The sequence below is a fragment of the Bufo gargarizans genome, chromosome 1, assembly GCF_014858855.1.
Source record: "Bufo gargarizans isolate SCDJY-AF-19 chromosome 1, ASM1485885v1, whole genome shotgun sequence".
Classification (NCBI taxonomy): domain Eukaryota; kingdom Metazoa; phylum Chordata; class Amphibia; order Anura; family Bufonidae; genus Bufo; species Bufo gargarizans.
Window position 1 is genome coordinate 330,099,076 of NC_058080.1, and position 12,654 is coordinate 330,111,729.

Here is a 12,654-nt window from a genome sequence, read left to right on the forward strand (position 1 = left end):
GACCACCGAGTAGTGTGGAGACGAAATAACCTGGAGACAGACCGACTCTCTGTGAACGGCACCAATGGCCACCCCCACTGGAAGGGTCTCATGAGTCACGTGTGGCGGCAGAAGGGGTCTGCCATCTATCGCCTCAAGAGCCAGTGGGGAACCTCGAGGCTGCAGAGGAATGGAATTGGCGGCAGCGAACACACTATCAATGAACAAACCACCAGCACCAGAGTCCACCAACGCCTGGGTCGTCACCGAGCCCCCGACCCAGGAGAGGACAACAGTAATCAGTGGTTTGTCAACACGGGAAACCGGGGACGAGGAGACTTCACCCAAGATCTGCCCCCGACAGGATCTCAGGTGCGATCGTTTCCCGGACGGTTCGGGCATGCCAACCGAAAATGCCCACCGAGACCACAGTACATGCATCGGCCCTCGCGTCTCCGGAGTACCCTCTCCCCCTCGGACAGGCGAGCAAACCCCAGCTGCATGGGTTCACCCCCAGACAAGTCATCCCCAGGAGGCGTGGGAGGAGAGGGAGGCACGGGTGGGACAGCAAACGTAGGCGCCAATCTGTTAGAAGGCCTCCGCAGGCTCTCCTTAAAGGAAGGTCTCTCCCTGAGTCTGGTGTCAATCAAAATCAGGAAAGAAATAAGAGACTCGAGCTCCACTGGTAGGTCCTTAGCTGCAACCTCATCCTTCAAGGCATCCGAGAGACCATGAGAGAAAGCAGCGACCAGAGCCTCATTATTCCAGCCCACCTCTGCTGCCAGGGTACGAAACTCAATGGCGTATTCAGCTACGGATCGTGAACCCTGTCTGATGGACATAAGGAGCTTCGCAGCAGAGGCAGCACGAGCCGGCACATCGAATACCTTCCGAAGAGAAGCAACAAAACCGGAAAACTCAGCAACCACCGGATTGTTGTTCTCCCATAAAGGGCTGGCCCAGGCCAAGGCCTTGTCCGAGAGCAGCGAGATCAAGAAGCCCACCTTTGATCTCTCAGTAGGAAAGGCATGTGGCAGCAACTCGAAGTAAATGCCCACCTGGTTAAGGAAACCTCGGCACTGAGTTGGCTCTCCCCCAAAGCGCTGTGGAAGGGGGGCAGAACCGGTCATACCCCGAAACACCGCAGGCGCAGCAACAGGTGTCGGGGTAGACTCTGGCGCAACAACCGGAGCAGCAGTAGGAGCGGGCCCAGGAGCGACAACCGACCCATCGGCAACGGAAGCTAAATGAGCCGTGCGTTCAAGCAGGGTTTGCAACGCCACAGCGAACCGACCCAACAGGTGATCCTGCTGATCAAGTCTGGCAACCAGCGTAGGTAGCGAGGATGGCCCTGTACCGTCAGAATTCATGGCTTGGTCCTAATGTCATGGAACCATGAACCAGACGTACAACAAGAGATGAGTGGAAATAAGAAGGCTTTATTGAAAATAAAGCTGTAAGGCAAAAGTCCAAACGGATGGCTAAACCGAAGCAGGGTCTTGCGAAACCAGAGATCAGGAACCAGAAGGGTAGTCAGATGAAGCCTGGATCAGGAACCAGCAGGGTAGTCAGACGAAGCCAGGATCAGGAACCAGCAGGGTAGTCAGACGAAGCCAGGATCAGGAATCAGCAGGGTAGTCAGACGAAGCCAGGATCAGGAACCAGAAGCAGCAGCAGTCTTAGAGGCATGTGAGCACAGGAGGACCAAGCAAGGAACTGAAGCCACAGACCTCCTATATATATGAGCTAGGCATCCAGCTCCTCCCAGTGGGAAGGAGGAGCCGCAGGGTGGGAGGCTACAAGAAACCCAGAAACCAAGATGGCCGCCAGCACATGTCAAACGAAGGAGAACAGCAAGGAGGTAAGACCATGACAGTGTAAAGGGATACAAGACTTTATCTTCCAGGATGTTTTTTCGTAATATACAAAACTTTGGGGCTCATTTATTAACTTATATATGCCACTTTTGTGGCATATAATCTGCAACTTTTCCCCACTAACGCCACTTTTCTGTAAGTTCAAGAAAAAGGGGCATGGCATAGCCAGTGAAGAGGGCGGACCAGCAGGCACGTTGCATTCATCATTTTGTATGCCAGAATTTGGTGTAGAAAATGGCTTAAATCTTTTCCAGCAAGGGAGCAGATATCTGCTAAAGGAAGTGCCAAAGTTAAGTAGAGGCCTGCTGTAGTGTCCCACTAGGTAAAGGTGGGCTTACACAAGGGTTAATATGTCTATTGCATTAATGTGATTTTGTATGTTCATTTTCCCTGTGTTATCTGGGTATCAGGCCTGTTAGGGTGTAGTTCAGCCTAGACGTTAGAGGGAGCTAGAGAGCCCTGAGTATATAGAGGTAGGCCCAGACAGGGAAGAGTTAGTGCAGTCCAGGTGGCTAGAAGTGAAGCCTAGTCAGCCTGAAGTTCCTGAGTCTATGATTAGCTCAGAAGAGACACCCCAGTAGAAGAGTTTGCCTCCTGGGAGAAACCTGCAGTACCCTCAAGTCAAGCAGCTCCAGCAAGTAAGCTGAAGGGCAGAAGGATTGCAAATATAGTGCAAGGATAAATATGGGAGGAAGATTATTTGCCAAGGATAAAAGTCAGCATTTAGGCATATGGGCCTTGGAATACAGCCAGCCAGTATAACTGTGAAATAGTGCAGCCTGGGCTGGGAAGCGAGGATTTATTACCCTCTGTGTATCTTGCCAAGACTATACCTGCAAGTATTGAAATAAGCCTGCTTGTGAAGCACTTGATGCAAGGGACTGTATGACCATCTTATTGTACAAAGATGGACTGTTCCAAGTAAAGCAAAGTTTGGTTCACCATACCATCTGTGTACCTCACTTATTACAACTATGAATCTATGTGCCACCGTTACAGGCGCTGGCATCACGATTCTTAAAGGGACCTTACCCCAGGCACATTAAACACCTGCAACAACATCCAGGGCAACTCATCTACCATCAGGCCTGGTCCCTATAAACAGAGTGTGCCCTAGAGGACTCCTGTACCAGCCTCTCCTTCACTGCTGCATGCCTGCCCAGGGTTTTCCTACAAAATTGTGAGTAACCCTCGCTTGCCCATAAACTGTGACCTCACAATCGCAATACCTTGCGGATCTGGCGTGCTGCATAAATTGGCGTCACAAACAGGATACGATCATTCCTGTTCCATTGCGGACTATAAATTGTGTGCCATTATTTGCCTTTAAAGTGACCAGCCCTAATTGTTTATTTGAAATTGATGGGCCAAGGAACTGTAATACAAACCGGATTCCAAAAAAGTTGGGACACTAAACAAATTGTGAATAAAAACTGAATGCAATGATGTGGAGATGGCAAATGTCAATATTTTATTTGTAATAGAACGTAGATGACAGATCAAACGTTTAATCCGAGTAAATGTATCATTTTAAAGGAACAATATGTTGATTCAAATTTTCAAGGTGTCAACAAATCCCCAAAAAGTTGGGACAAGTAGCAATAAGAGGCTGGAAAAAGTAAATTTGAGCATAACGAAGAGCTGGAAGACCAATTAACACTAATTAGGTCAATTGGCAACATGATTGGGTATAAAAGAGCTTCTCAGAGTGGCAGTGTCTCTCAGAAGCCAACATGGGTAGAGGATCACCAATTCCCACAATGTTGCGCAGAAAGATAGTGGAGCAATATCAGAAAGGTGTTACCCGGCGAAAAATTGCAAAGACTTTGCATCTATCATCATCAACTCTGCATAACATCATCCGAAGATGAAGAGAATCTAAAACAATCTCTGTGCGTAAGGGTCAAGGCCGTAAAACCATACTGGATGCCCGTGATCTCCGGGCCCTTAAACGACACTGCACCACAAACAGGAATGCTACTGTAAAGGAAATCACAGAATGGGCTCAGGAATACTTCCAGAAACCATTGTCAGTGAACACAATCCACCGTGCCATCCGCCGTTGCCAGCTAAAACTCTACAGTGCAAAGAAGAAGCCATTTCTAAGCAAGATCCACAAGCTCAGGTGTTTTCACTGGGCCAGGGATCATTTAAAATGGAGTGTGGCAAAATGGAAGACTGTTCTGTGGTCAGACGAGTCACGATTCAAAGTTCTTTTTGGAAATCTGGGACGCCATGTCATCCGGACCAAAAAGGACAAGGACAACCCAAGTTGTTATCAACGCTCAGTTCAGAAGCCTGCATCTCTGATGGTATGGGGTTGCATGAGTGCGTGTGGCATGGGCAGCTTGCATGTCTGGAAAGGCACCATCAATGCAGAAAAATATATTCAGGTTCTAGAACAACATCTGCTCCCATCCAGACGTCATCTCTTTCAGGGAAGACCCTGCATTTTTCAACAAGATAATGCCAGACCACATTCTGCATCAATCACAACATCATGGCTGCGTAGGAGAAGGATCCGGGTACTGAAATGGCCAGTCTGCAGTCCAGATCTTTCACTTATAGAGAACATTTGGCGCATCATAAAGAGGAAGGTGCAACAAAGAAGGCCCAAGACGATTGAACAGTTAGAGGCCTGCATTAGACAAGAATGGGAGAGCATTCCTATTTCTAAACTTGAGAAACTGGTCTCCTCGGTCCCCAGACGTCTGTTGAGTGTTGTAAGAAGAAGGGGAGATGCCACACAGTGGTGAAAATGGCCTTGTCCCAACTTTTTGGGTATTTGTTGACACCATGAAATTCTGATTCAACATATTTTTCCCTTAAAATGGTACATTTTGTCAGTTTAAACTTTTGTTCCGTGATTTATGTTCTATTCTGAATAAAATATTAGAAGTTGGCACCTCCACATCATTGCATTCATTTTTTATTAACGATTTGTATAGTGTCCCAACTTTTTTGGAATCCGGTTTGTAATTAGCGGTGTGAAAACTGTATATTGCATGGACTGTATTGCTGCTTATTTAGTCACCACTTGCTGTCAGTGAATAGACAGTGATGTGCTCAAAGATGGCCGCTTAATCTGACTGGATTACTGGTGCGCCTCGTTGTATCCATTTGGTGCGAAAAAAGACAAAGGGAAAGTACCGCCCAGCCTGTGAGGAGGAAAAACGCCACCCTGTCTGTAAAGAAGATACTGCCTACCTTCAATCCCGGAGCTCCAAGAGGCCGTGCCTACCTTCTGACGCCACGCGTGGGACTCCCGTCTGACGTCACCATGCATCTCGCGGGATTTAGATTGAGCACCGCCGGAGTAAGTACAAACTTTCGTATTCACCGGCCCCGTCATATTTCTGTACCGGAGAGGTCCCGATCCTTACCAAGAGATCGGAGAAGGTCCCCTACTAGTAATAAGAGACTTGACCTGGGGAAAAAAAAATCTGTCTACCTTAGCTCCGGTCTGGTCAGCAGTTTCTTAAAGGGCCATACTCACTCCATTACCCATTTATCAACACTATGTCCGCACCTGAAGAAGCAGGGCAGGTGGCCCCTGATGTGCCTACAGAGGTGCCCGCAGCTGATCATATGGCGCCTGCCGCTGCGGCAGCATCAAGCCTGATGCCACTGACCATGCCATATTATTTTGGGGCCCCCTGGTTCCCACGATATTCAGGGGAAGCCCATAAATTAAAGGACTTTAGAGACCAAATACTGGCCTTATTCCGGCTCTACCCTATCTCTGCTGAACAACAAATGGAGATCCTCCTAGCTCGCAGGGAAGTCATGTTATGGCCTCGTTCTGAAAAGAGTAGCCTGGAGCAGATTTTTGATCGCCTCTGCACCACATTTGAAGCTAGAATGGTGTCTGAAGTTAAAATGTGATTTTTCAGCGGGAAGCAGCAGTCTGGGGAGTCGCTCCACGATTTTGCTCTGTCCTTGCAAGAGACCCTGCGGGCTGTGATCCAGGTGGACCCCAAGGAAGCTGACAACCAGGACAGAACTCTTAGAGAGCAGTTCATTGCAGGTATAAGTACTGAACATTTAAAGGGCCAGCTGAGGAAGCTGTCAGCTCAAAAAAAGTGCATTTTTGGACTTTAAAGAGCTGGCCATCAGTATTCTAGGCCAGAACCCGGCCACAGGGCCAGCAGCCTCCCCTGAACCTCAGGCTTGTCAGCCAAAGACTGTCAATGTGGGGCCGGCTGGAGTCAGTCAAGCCACTCAGTCTCCAGTAACAGATGTAGTGGCGGCACTAATGGAGCAAGTAAACTATCTCACTCTGAGCTTAAACAAAGTATGCAAGAAAATAGAGGAATGGGAGAGACTGGTGTTACTGGAAGATGAAGGCCCTTTTCCTCCAAGGCTCCCGCCTGCATATAGAGATGTATACCCCAAAGAACCTGATGGACGACCGAGTTACCGGTCCAGAAATCACAAACAGCCTGTCTGTCACTATTGTAAAAAATATGGACATACTGAATCAATTGTGCTGGCAGTGAAACGGGCAACCCCTGAGCCAGAGGACCGCCCCTCGGGAGAAAGAACAGTAGGTCCAAAGGATCCAAGCTGGATGCCTAATTACATAGGATCTCGTCCAAAAATGAACATCTGTATCAACGGGATACCATTTGAAGCCCTGCTGGATACTGGGTCTCAGGTCACCACCATCCAACGACCTGCCTTTGACAAGTCTCCTTACCCAGCCACCAGAGTCCTGGCTAGATATCATTACCAGAAACGGTAAGCCAGTGAAAGTCTATGGCTACTGGGAACCTACTCTACAGGTGGGAGAAGCCACCTTAGCACAGCAAGGTGTGATTGTGGTACAAGCAGGAGATAAAGGAGGACACCCTGTGATCCTAGGGACTAATGTCTTTAAAAATTGTTACTCTAAAGTGCTTAAAGCTTTGAACCAAACTATATCTTCAGCCTCACCTGCTTCCAGAAGAGTCATTCAAAAGACTATCAGTGTGCTGTGTGCTCAGCAAAGGTTCGCCAACAGAAAAGGAGAAATTTGTACTGTCCGGATCCGGGATAACCGGCCGGTAATTCTGCCTCCAAATTCACAGATCATCCTGTGGTGCCGTGCTGTGTTAGGGATCCAGGGCCAGGACTATCAAGCTCTGTTGGAACCTATTCCAATTGAGAATCATCCCTTCGTGCGAACAGCCAAGAGTCTGGCGACCGTGTCTCAAGGTAAAGTGCCTGTCCGTTAAATTAATTAATTAATTTTGGTGATCACCCCGTTACTCTTAAGCACTGCCCCGTTGTTCAGCTTTTCCAGGTGTCTTTCCAGGATGTGATCCGTCTGCCTGCCACGGAGACGTTCCAGACCGCACAGAGCAGCAGCGCCACTGCCAGCGCCCCTACAACATCCTGGTGGGAAGAACTTCATCTGGGGAACAAATCCACCCCGAAGGAGCAAATAGAAGGAGTTCTGAATCTGGTGAAAGAGCACCACAAGGCTTTCAGCAAGCACTCCACGGAATACGGAGAGGTCAGTGTAATCAAACACACCATCCCCACTGGCTCTCATCCTCCTATCAAGAAGAGACAAGATGATACAAGAAATGAAAGACTCTAATATTATCCGGGACAGTCATAGTCCCTGGGCTGCGCCCCTAGTCCTTGTTAGGAAAAAAGATGGTAGTAGAAGGTTCTGTGTGGATTATAGAAAAATCAATGAAATCACCCACAAAGATGCATATCCATTGCCACGCATTGAGGAGTCCTTGACTGCCCTGGGGTCATCAGCCTACTTCTCCACTCTGGACTTAACTAGCGGGTACTGGCAGGTACCCATGTCCCCAGAAGATTGTGAAAAGACCACTTTCACTACAACTACCTGTGTAACGCTCCAGGGACGTTCCAGCGGCTGATGGAGCGTTTTTTAGGCCATAGACATTTTGAGACTGTACTTCTATACCTGGATGGCGTCATTATATACTCCAAGACATATGAGGACCATTTAAAACACCTGGCTGAAGTGTTTCAAGTCCTTACTAAATATGGCCTTAAAATCAAGCCGTCTAAGTGCCACCTGCTGAAACCAGCAGTAAAGTACCTAGGGCACGTTGTCAGTGCCGAAGGAGTCCAGCCTCATCCTTATAAACTTGCCGCTGTTTGTAATTGGCCTACTCCCATCACCGTGAAAGAGGTGAGAAGTTTCCTCAGCTTTGCAGGATATTATAGACACTTCCCGCAATTGCGGATCCAATCCAGGAACTCCTAAAGGGGCATCCCAAGAAGAGTCCAAAGACTCCTATCCCTGTTGAATGGAATGAAGAACGGGAGATTGCTTTCCAGCTCTTAAAGAAGAAGCTGACAGAACCCCCTGTCCTGGGTTACCCGGATTATAAGAAGCCGTTCCACCTCTACACGGATGCCAGTAAAAGAGGCACGGGAGCTGTGTTGGCCCAAGTGCAAGACAACAAAGAGAGGGTGATTGCCTACGCCAGCAGATCCCTGAAGGGGGCTGAGAAGAACAATCAGAACTATAGTTCCTTCAAGCTGGAGTTCCTTGCCTTAGTGTGGGCTGTGACTGAAAAATTTAAAGACTATCTCGCTGCCACACAGTTTGTTGCCTTCACCGTCAATAACCCCCTGGCGCATCTGAATACCGCCAAGTTAGGGGCTCTGGAGCAAAGATGGGCCTCCCGCCTTGCCAACTCTGACTTCACTGTGAAATACCGGGCAGGCAGCTCCAATGACAATGCTGATGCCCTGTCTCGGGTCCCCACTACAGAAGCCCCAGATGAACCAAAGGATGTCTGGGAAGAAGTGGAAATGCCGGCGTTTTACAATAAATTTGCCCAGAAGGATAATATCCGCACTGAAAACCACTACGCTGCTGATCCTTCCTCAGCAGATATCCCTGAGTCCAGGGGCAACCAAGAAAGGTGGATTAAGCTCCAGTCCGAAAATAGAGTCCCCGGTGAACTGCTCGACTTCCTTACCAGTAGGAGAACTCCTGAGAGAGCCTGGATCCAGTGTCCTGTGATAGGATATATCAGATCCTCATACCACATTGAGATGCCAGTCTGGTGTTAGAGATGTACCACAACCAGTCCGGACACTTCGGCGTACTGAAGACTGAGGCCACCATTCGCAGGAGATTCTATTGGATCGGTATGAGAGAAGACATTGAGAAATGGTGCCTGTAACGGACGGTTTCAGCAGACAAGGGGTTAAAATCCGTTTAGGCGATACGCCCCTTTCGGAGAGACAGGCACAGCTACTGCAGAACACCAAACTCCTGAGCTGGATGCAAAATAGCACTCCAAACTGGAACCTCACGAATAGCTGCCAGCAGCGAACAGGAAAAGCATACAATCCGCTTACACTCCTGGCAATCAAGTCTCTAACAGCATACAGAGAATCCCCCCAATAACGAGACAAGGCTCCGTGTTGAGGGTCCAGCAGTGGTCTGACGCTCTGGCACACCCAGCCTGGTTTTTATTACAGTTCTTGAAAATACAGGACAGATACAACACATCCCCACAATGCATCATGGTTTCCTCCTCTCTGTCCCGGAGACAACCGAGGGCAATCCAATTATCTCTCAGGACAAAGGGAAGTCGCGAATACACATGTGGAGACAACAGGACAGACATCACCATTTAAACACACAATGGGACAATAGAAACACACCCACACAAAATCCTCCCCTCTGCCTGTGATGATTATTGAACACACTGTCGAATATAATTATCAAAGGCAGAGAAATACAGTTTTATAAAACATATCACAGGAACCCCAAAACATGCAATAACCCCATAACCAGATATATCATCGGAACCAGGGGATCTGGGTGAACCACATATCCAAAATTCACCCACATCCGTTCAGTAGTTTGGAAGATACAGTTACACTGAAAATATACAAGTTATACAGAAAATAGTCACTAATAAATGTGTCCCCTGTTTGGTAGTTTCAAACTACTGAATGATGTCTCTGTGCACCAAATACAGGCAAGATAGCACCGTGTTGAAAAGTCAGAACAGTGTCTGTGAGTTAAAATGGCCGCTATCTATTGTTCTCACCATGTGCTTCATCCAAGCAAGTAAGGCAAATGATGCAATCCAGGGACAGAGGCCTCCGTCCCAAGTGCCTTAAGACCCAATAACTTAAGGGACCATAATCCCAGGGCAGGAGACTGGCAAACAGCCCCCTCCAAAACACTGTGGCGAGGTTGGTTTCGCCACACATCCCCCCCAGGGAAGACTAACCAGATACCTGACCTCACGCCGGTCGGTACCTGAGTTAGTCTGGCAGCCCACCCACAACCCAATACTGAACCTGTTAAATCTTGGGGCCTCGCTCTGTTCTGTATGTCCCCAGCTGTTGAGTGTGCATCTGCTACTCCTTGCTTTGTGGTTCTCCAGCTTGGAGCTGTAGGTACAGTCATGTGAAAAAATTAGGACACCCTTTGAAAGCATGTGGTTTTTTGTAACATTTTTAATAAAAGGTTATTTCATCTCCGTTTCAACAATACAGAGAGATTAAAGTAATCCGACTAAACAAAGAAAACTGAAGAAAAGTCTTTTCAAGATCTTCTGTAAATGTCATTCTACAAAAATGCCTATTCTAACTGAGGAAAAAGATAGGACACTCTTGCCCCTAAAAGCGAGTGTTACCTCCTTTGGCTGAAATAACTGCAGTGAGACGGTTCTTGTAGCCATCTACCAGTCTTCGACATCGGTCTGAGGAAATTTTACCCCACTCCTCAATGCAGAACTTTTTCAGCTGTGAGATGTTTGAGGGGTTTCTTGCACGTACAGCCCTTTTCAAGTCACCCCACAGCATCTCAATGGGATTCAAATCTGGACTTTGACTTGGCCATTCCAGGACTCTCCATTTCTTCTTTTTCAGCCAATCTTTGGTTGATTTACTAGTATGTTTTGGGTCATTGTCATGGTGCATTTAACCATCAATAGTGTGGTTATTTTTTGGCTATATCCCACATCAGGGGCAAGCTGTCACAAAGTGCATTTAACCATCAATAGTGTGGTTATTTTTTGGCTATATCCTACATCAGGGTCAAGCTGTCACCAAGTGCATTTAACCATCAATAGTGTGGTTATTTTTTGGCTATATACTACATCAGGTTCAAGCTGTCACAAAGTGCATTTAACCATCAATAGTGTGGTTATTTTTTGGCTATATCCTACATCAGGGTCAAGCTGTCACCAAGTGCATTTAACCATCAATAGTGTGGTTATTTTTTGGCTATATCCTACATCAGGGGCAAGCTGTCACCAAGTCCATTTAACCATCAATAGTGTGGTTAGTTTTTGGCTATATCCCACATCAGGGGCAAGCTGTCGCAAAGTGCATTTAACCATCAATAGTGTAGTTATTTTTTGGCTATATCCTACATCAGGGGCTTGGCTGTGCTTGCTATTTTATTGAGGGGTGAAATACAATTGCCAAAATAGCAGTACCCTAAATCTGGTGTTTCAGCTGTGGCCAGCCAATTGTAATACTATCTGCTGTCTGGCAAAGGATATATTTTTGTTCAGGGTTGAAATACTATTCCCAACTTAGCAATTTCCTAAATTAGTGGTTTCTGCTGTATCAGGGCTACTTTAAATCTATTCATTAAAAGGGTATGTAAGATTCAAGGTGCGGATAGGGTCATTCTCAATAACTTCACACACACGCTACTGTGCAATTCCAAGTCTAATTCTGTGTGTAAACGTATACCTGTCACCCAGCGCCTAAATAATAGGCCTCAAATTTATATTCATCTAAATCTATCATTATTGCAGTGGCTGGTCAAGTTATTTAGTGTCCGTCAAAGCACAGTTTTTGTTCTGGGTTGAAATACAATTCCCAATTTTGCAATTCTCTAAATTAGTGGTTTCTGCTGTATCAGGCCTACTTTAAATCTATCCCTAAAAGGGTATATAAGATTCAAGGTGCAGATAGGGTCATTCTCAATAACTTGACACACACGCTACTGTGCAATTCCAAGTCTAATTATGTGTCTAAATGTATACCTGTCATCCCGCGCCTAAATACTAGGCCTCAAATTTATATTCAGCTAAATCTATCGTTACTGCTGTGCCTTTATTAGTGTAATACGGTACCTAAATAGATAGCCAGATAGTGTAAGGTGTCTGTAAAAAAAGGCCTGAATTTGAATTCAATACATTGGGCCAAATAATATTTTTGTTATTGTGGTGAACGGTAACAATGAGGAAAACATCTAGTAAGGGACGCGGACATGGTCGTGGTGGTGTTAGTGGACCCTCTGGTGCTGGGAGAGGACGAGCCGTTCTGCCACAGCCACACGTCCTAGTGTACCAACTACCTCAGGTCCCAGTAGCCGCCATAATTTACAGCGATATTTGGTGGGGCCCAATGCCGTTCTAAGGATGGTAAGGCCTGAGCAGGTACAGGCATTAGTCAATTGGGTAGCCGACAGTGGATCCATCACGTTTACATTATCTCCCACCCAGTCTTCTGCAGAAAGCGCACAGATGGCGCCTGAAAACCAAGCCCATCAGTCTGTCACATCACCCCCATGCATACCAGGGAAACTGTCTGAGCCTCAAGTTATGCAGTAGTCTCTTATGCTGTTTGAAGACTCCGCTGGCAGGGTTTCCCAAGGGCATCCACCTAGCCCTTCCCCAGTGGTGGAAGACATAGAATGCACTGACGCACAGCCACTTATGTTTCCTGATGATGAGGACATGGGAATACCACCTCAGCACATCTCTGATGACGACGAAACACAGGTGCCAACTGGGACAGGCCCCACACCGCACAGGAGTTGTGGTGGGGTATAGAACAA